A 7,632-nucleotide genomic window follows, 5' to 3' on the forward strand; every position below is an offset into this window, starting at 1 on the left:
AGTTTGTTTTGGAGTTACTGATGGTTTTATCGAGCTGAACGTTGAAGATGATTGGTTTCAAGAGTTGGGTTCTTATTATAATACACTAAATTCATCAAGCATAATTGCTATGAAAACGAACGGGCAAAATGACATAGTATAGATAATAATAGCACTTATTACACAGCATAATTTTCCAGATAATTAACTTTAGGGAGAATCCTCAACTGCCAACCTATTTCTTCGAAAAAATGATTCATCTTCAGACAGCCACTTGTTGAATACGTTGTTTAAATTTCATCAAATTCTGTTCAGCTCTTCCTGAGATTTCCAATTAATGTTCACACAGTGGCAGGTAAAAGCATAGCCTCTACCAACTTTGTTGGCAGTGGTAAAATTGTTAAAAACATTTTCCTTTGTGACCCATAGTAGGGTAGCCTAATGCCTACAGTGTCCCTCGTCAGTATGATTTTGAGTTAAATGTTGCCATTTCTAAAAAAACAATAGTCATCTAGATTTGACATGGGTGAATAAATAAATTTATCAAAGGCAGCTTCCTTTTTCTTAATATCATTCATTTTTCTTAATATCAGTGATAAAGGGAGTGAGAATCTGATGACAATAATGTGAGGAAAATCAGCACATCAGGAGTATAAAAACAGCACAGTCGAAGTATAATTAGGTTATTTTAGCAAAGCTATAAGAACGATGTCTCCATTCATAATTTACAAAACAGAATCTAAATTCTGGAAATAAGCAAAGTCTGTAGGCAACCTTGAGTCCTGGAGCGAAATCTAACAAAAAATTCAAAATGACCGAATGGTACCAGAAAGGTGGCTTTTAAGAAATCATTAGTAAAGTCTGAACTGCAAATGTGAGCTGGATCTTATATAATGTAAAAACAAAACAACAAAAGAGGAACTTCGTGATAGGTCGGTATTGGTAAAAAGATATCCTGTGTTACTGCATTGGTTTATTTCCTATAACCTAAATACTTTTCAGATTTTTAAGTGCTAAAAACAACATAGGCCTACAATTTCAGATCCGTGTGAACACCACTTAACGTGGACCTTTACATATACAGTATATAGTATATAAATATATATATATATATATATATATATATATATATATATATATATATATATATATATATATATATATATATATATACATATACACACACACACACACACACACACACACACACACATATATATATATATATATATATATATATATATATATATATATATATATATATATATATAAGGCATAAACAGTAACCATAACTTCTTTTGGTTACATTTTAGGTCAGTGTCACACATACACTATTTCCAGCATCTTTTAGCATCCTGGCAGCACATTTAGACCAAGTAGCCAATAACCTAAAATGGTGACGGGAATTTAGTTCACTAAAGTTTCGATTGCACCTCATCATTGCAACAAATCCATGTATCTTCGATTGTACGCAAATATAGAGAAAATATATTTGCTACTTGGTAACTACTTTAGTCATTCATTCACTACCAAGGATTCATTCAGTAGTCTGGCCGCAGCCATCGTATTATATGTGTTAATAGTTAAAGGCATTGTCATTATAGTGTTAAGAACATGTTTTGGACGTAGTCTTAATGGTCAAAATGCATATAATGAGTGAATTAGCATATAAATAAACCAAAGATGATAAACAAACGAAAATTGGCGTCAGAATAGTGTTGTACAGTCTTTTCATAGCTTTTGGGGGCTCTTATCCCGTGAAATTCTATGAATCCATTGATTTTGTCCCAGATTCATCCATAGGCCCGTTTTAAATTGGCTTAGACTTTGAAATTATTGCCAAGGTTAATAGCAGATGGGAAACAAGTTCTACTTGAAATATCAGACATCCATTTCACTGCAAAGATAAGTTTATAAAATTAATCTACAGTGGACGAACACTTGTGTACAACTGCCACTATATCTTACCTGGTCTGCACAGATGGAGGTTAGGTCACACTCAAAATACAGCTTATTTTAGTTAAGGGCCTAATTTTACTCATGATAGACAGGATGCTTAATATGCTCAGACCCTTTGGATAATTTAAGGTCCCAGCCAAGGTATAAGTTGATTTTATTGGAAGATTTTGCAATATCAAGACTTCTTCAGTGGCCAACGAAGGTAGGATTTGCATTGGATTTGTATTTAACAGTAATTTAACATTAGGTCTCCTTCTCCTTCAGACTGGTTGATGATTGCCTCGTTGTGATTCACCCTCATGCTGGTTAATGATTGCTTTATCGTAAATCTCCCTCAGACTGGTTAATGATTGCCTTAGGCCTATTGGAATCCCCTGCTTTCCTGTACTGTGATAAGTTAGTGCTTACCGGAGTTTTTTTTTTAAGATTTTGTTTACACTGGTTTGAAATTTTGATTGTTACATAGGAATAACCTAACCTAACCTAACCCAAGCCTGCCAACCCGGTAATTTTTTTTTTGAAGACTCCAGCCAGCCATTTCGAAATGATCCAGCGACTAAGTAATAGATACACCGCGGGTATTTAGCGAGAAATGGCAGTTTCTTATAGTATTTTGGTTGCTTATTTACAATTCAACGTTATTTTTTGGCGGTCGGCTGTAATTAACATGTAATTGTCCCCTGAAGTCCGTCCAACAAGGGGTTTCCTAACGCGATCTTCACAAGACAAGAGCACGCTACGTCTGTTTCGAACTGTTCATATCCCGTCGTATTTAGCGAGAAATGTCAGTTTCTTATAGTATTTTGGTTGCTTATTTACAATTCAACGTTATTTTTTGACGGTCGGCTGTAATTAACATGTAATTGACCCCTGAAGTCCGTCCAACAAGGGGTTTCCTAACGCGATCTTCACAAGACAGAGCACGGCTACGTCTGTTTCGAACGGTTCATATCCCGTCCGGCAAGTGCAGTACCTTGGAAACTGGTTTTTTCGACACTTTTAGGGCTTCTGACACTGGCGGTGCATTTGTTTGTTGTCGGCCAAATGGACTGTCCCTTCGCCGTGTTTAATACTGGCCCGGGGAGGGGGTGTGTGTTACCCATACGTTAACAAGTTATTGCACTTGCCAGACGGGATATGAACCGTTCGAAACAGACGTACCGGTGCTTTGTCTCGTGAAGATCGCGTATGGAAACCCCGGATTCCCATCGGGGTCCCCCTTATCGTAGGGTAGATTTCAAGGGTAAATTGTAAATTAACGTTAAATTGTTAAATAAGCATCCAAAAAACTATAAGAAACTGCCATTTCTCGCTAAATACCCGCCGTGTACCTATGACTTAGTTCTACCATAACGTAATCTAAAAATACCAACCTAACGTAACCAAGAGTTGTTTACTGGTTACAATTTTGCCATATTAGCTATGGAAGTGGGTGGGGGGCCAGTATTGCTTTACCTTATAATTCGTAATTTGATTAATTGTTTTGGTCTGTTGCGAAGGTTATGTATTGAGGAGAATTTTTCGTTTTGATGTGTTTTACCCAAGAAAAATATAAATTATAACGTGGGGTCTTCAAAAAATAACCGCCTACCCTAACCTAACCTTGGCGTTCTCGCAGCGGGAACCCCGTTCTTTAATGTGAAAATAGCAATAGTGTCAGCTTATCATGGCTGACTAGGCCTAGAGTCTGTTAATGTTTCTGCAGAGAACTATATTAAGTTGGTTATTTGCATAAACTGTAATATTAAAGGCAGCAAATAGCCATTTCCCAGCTATTTCCATCCAGATTTATGTTAATGAGGTGCTTGACCGTTGGTTGAAACGTAGTTGTCTTTTGAACAGTGATGGAAAATGCTTCATTTGTCATGATATTACAGTATTTGATGTATCACTTAATAAGAAATTAATGAGACAAAATCCCAAGGTGAATAGATGAAACCAGCCAAGACCATACTTTTTGTTTAATTTTTACTTGTATTTTCCTTATGTATATATATATATATATATATATATATATATATATATATATATATATATATTTATATATATATATTTTCATTTTTACTTGTATTTTTACTTGTATTTTGCTTATATATATATATATATATATATATATATATATCATAAGTTGCATATATATATATACAGTATATATTGTTACAAGTTCCAAGCCCGGGAAGCGATAGTGTGTAAAATTTAGTTAGCCTTGTTATTACTTGACTCGTTACTTGTAATGGAAGTGGGGGAATGTAGTGGAAAGGTCGCCAGTGAGACCCGGATAATACACTTCTAGGGTTTTATTTTCACAAAGAACAGATAGAAAATTAAGTACAAGTAATTTACAAAGGGGCTCACAATTAATCACAGATGAATTACAGGGGAAAGCATATATAAATACGGCTAGTTACAAAGGGGAAATTAGATCCAGGTCAGTTGAATTATAAGGGGAGTATATCCCACATTGGCAACGGAGTTGAATGTGAACGCAGACTCCACAGCAGAGGGAGCTTATTCGGCAAACTTGGAACAGGGAGTGCGGACATAGTAGTCCCGCAAAAGCGTCTCCTGAAATGGAGAGAGATTCTGTTGATTATTAAAATTAACATGCAGGCCTATCAAATGAAATGAACAAAGTCTAAGGTTGGAGAAGGCACTTAATTTCACTTATTAAATTTGGCAAATGGAACTTATCAAGAAAGGGACGTTAAATCACTGAAATGCCAGATGTAGGAAATTTACAAGAAAGGAAAACTTCGAGTTGGGAAGACCAGAGAATTATGTGAAACCGAATGTGCAACCCCCCCCCCATCAGACACGTACCTGCTTGAATTATGGCTTACTCTCGTAGTTAGCAAGTAAAGATGCCTTCCAGTTAGCCCTCCGTATGGGTGTATCCACTGCAGCAGTCATTAGTGGTATGGCATTGTCTTAGGCTTGGGGGGCTGGCCCACTTCACAAGGTTAAGAGCTATCTCAGCTCTCAGGAGATGTTTCTTCCCTAGCTCTGTGCCAACATGTCTGCTGCTTCCCTCTCAGGGCATTGTTCGACCTCTCTTGGGTCACATGACTGGGTTGGTGAGCCAGTTTAATCTCATCTGTACTGATGCAATCTGGAATAGAGGGATTTTCTGCCCAGTACAAAGTCGAAAACAGGAAAGGCGATTAAGGCTTAAGGGAGCGGCAAATAATAGAGATGGAATTTGACATAGGGGGAGGACAATAGCATGAAGCATTTCCTGTCCACTTTGGCTGGAAAACTATGCCTGTACACTCTGTTCTACTTAAGTTAGTTAAATATTTCTTAAGGTTTTGCATTAAGATGGTAGAGGGCCTGAATCTATAAAAATATATATATATATATATATATATATATATATATATATATATATATATATATATATATATATATATATATATATATATATGTATGTATGTATAACATTATTACTAGACTCAGTGTTTCTTCAATAGCTTAAAATTTGAATGCATTTCTCATCTATTTTGACATTGCTTCAAGGGTGTGAACTCTAAATCAACCTGCTTTGAATGGATTTCTAACCTTTTCATGTGAATAGGTCTGAGCTCATTTATTCCACTAATTTCTTTGCCTGCGCTTACAGTAATTGGATAGGTATCAATATGTTTTGTGAGAGTCTGGTACTGTAAGTGCTCATTAAGCATGTAGCCTACTTTGGTTGAGTTCATTCAGTAATATACAATGTAGGCCTAAGTAATGTGAAATATAAACTTGAATATCATAAATAATCAGTTTTTATGTTTTGTTTGCTGTTTTGCAGCATTTGTTTATAGTGCTTGAAATTAATTTGTTAATGCTGTTACCATATTGCTTGAGAGGCTCTAGTATGTTGTAGAATATCTGCCAAATCATTGGGCAATCATGGTGTGTGTGTGTGTGTGTGTGTGTGCGTGCTGTATGTGTGTTATTCCCAAACTGTTTATTGAAATTTTAAGATTAAGTTGTTCGTGTGTCTTTAAACCCTATGAGTACCATCGTTGATAATGATATTTGCAATTTAGCTAGTCATTAGAGGTAATTAGGGTTGTTATGTGTGTCAAGCATGACCTGACTAATATGTCAAGGGGATATATTAGTCCATGGAATAATAAATTGATATAATTAACATTCATTGTCTCATAACATTAGATAATATTTATGCTATAAGGTTAAATATTAAGTCCGTGTTTTGTGTTTTGTCCTTCCGTTGGAGTGTATTACTCAAACAAAAGTTAAGTATACCTTAGTTTTACCAGACCACTGAGCTGATTAACAGCTCTCCTAGGGCTGGCCCGAAGGATTAGACTTATTTTACGTGGCTAAGAACCAATTGTTACCTAGCAACGGGACCTACAGCTTATTGTGGAATCCGAACCACATTATAGCGAGAAATGAATTTCTATCACCAGAAATAAACTCCTCTAATTTCTCATTAGCCGGCTGGAGAATCGAACTCGGGCCTAGCGAGTGTTAGCTGACAACGCTACCGACACGTCCAACGAGGACAACGAGGAACTTACTAAGATTTTTAATAACTACTGTACCTTGATTTGTTTCCAATTGGAGAACAATAATTTTTAGCCATAGGTCGTTTGCTCGATGGTTGAACCAATAGCCATTTCTTTTTGGAATTTGGATGGAAGCCTTTGGAGACTGAGGAACAGATTAAGGCTGCATTGTAGGAGGTGTGAGGAGGAGAGCATAAATTGCGCTCACATCATACGCAGTAAAGCTCGATAGAGCCATTAATACAGTGCATCCAGTGAAGTGTAATTTTTTTTTTTTTTGCCACCTGACAGTCTCGCTAATGTCTTTTACTAATTTCATTCGAGACAGAAGGAAATTCTACCTTATTAGGCTCCTAACCTGTCGTAATACAAAAAAAAAAAAAAAAAAAAACATGCATTGCTTTTTCTCTCGAGCAATGAACGCTACCAGCTTATTTTGGATAATGTTTCTAGTGGTTCCCATTCACTCCTCCTCTTTGATGCCTTGTGTCAGGACATTCTTTAGCGAGTTCTTAGAAAGATGATTAATTCTTTTTCTTGGCTCTTTGAGGATTTGGGGTTCATTAGGATGATTAAAGGGCGTTTATATTTTTTAAAAGGCTGGCAGCGAACGTTTCTCCTTAACTTTACCTTCCCATTTGAAAGAGCTGCTGCTCTTAGGTAAAGAGAGCCAGATTGCTTTTCCATATGAAATGCATTACGGTGCGTAAATCATGGCTCTCGTTGTGTATAAAGCCGTCTTTGATGTTTTAAGTCTTTGTATTATAGAATTATCTTCAGTTTGCCACGAAACTAGTATGGTACTTGTCAAATGGAAAATGGCTTTCCATGGACTACTGTAAACTTTTTTTTTCTTTTTTAAGTTTCATACTGGTAAATTTATATATTATTTTTTTATCTGGCACAAAAAATTAAACAATATTAAACGAAGTTTCATATACAAAGATTGTACAGGTGGTAGCCAGTAGCTATTAGCTATAGTTAGCCTATTCAGAACTGAGTAGGCTATGTAGGCAAGAAATTGAGATGGTTAATATTTTCATGTATTATGGGAATGGAAACTGTCTTAAACTAGTTGCTAATTATTTTTTAATTGTTTAAGTGCTTGGCCTTTGGCCTAAATTCTATTCAGTTCAACCGATAAAAGATTTAAAAATTTTCTGAAAACGAA

The sequence above is a fragment of the Macrobrachium rosenbergii genome, chromosome 55 (genome assembly GCF_040412425.1).
Source record: "Macrobrachium rosenbergii isolate ZJJX-2024 chromosome 55, ASM4041242v1, whole genome shotgun sequence".
NCBI classification, from domain to species: Eukaryota; Metazoa; Arthropoda; class Malacostraca; order Decapoda; family Palaemonidae; genus Macrobrachium; species Macrobrachium rosenbergii.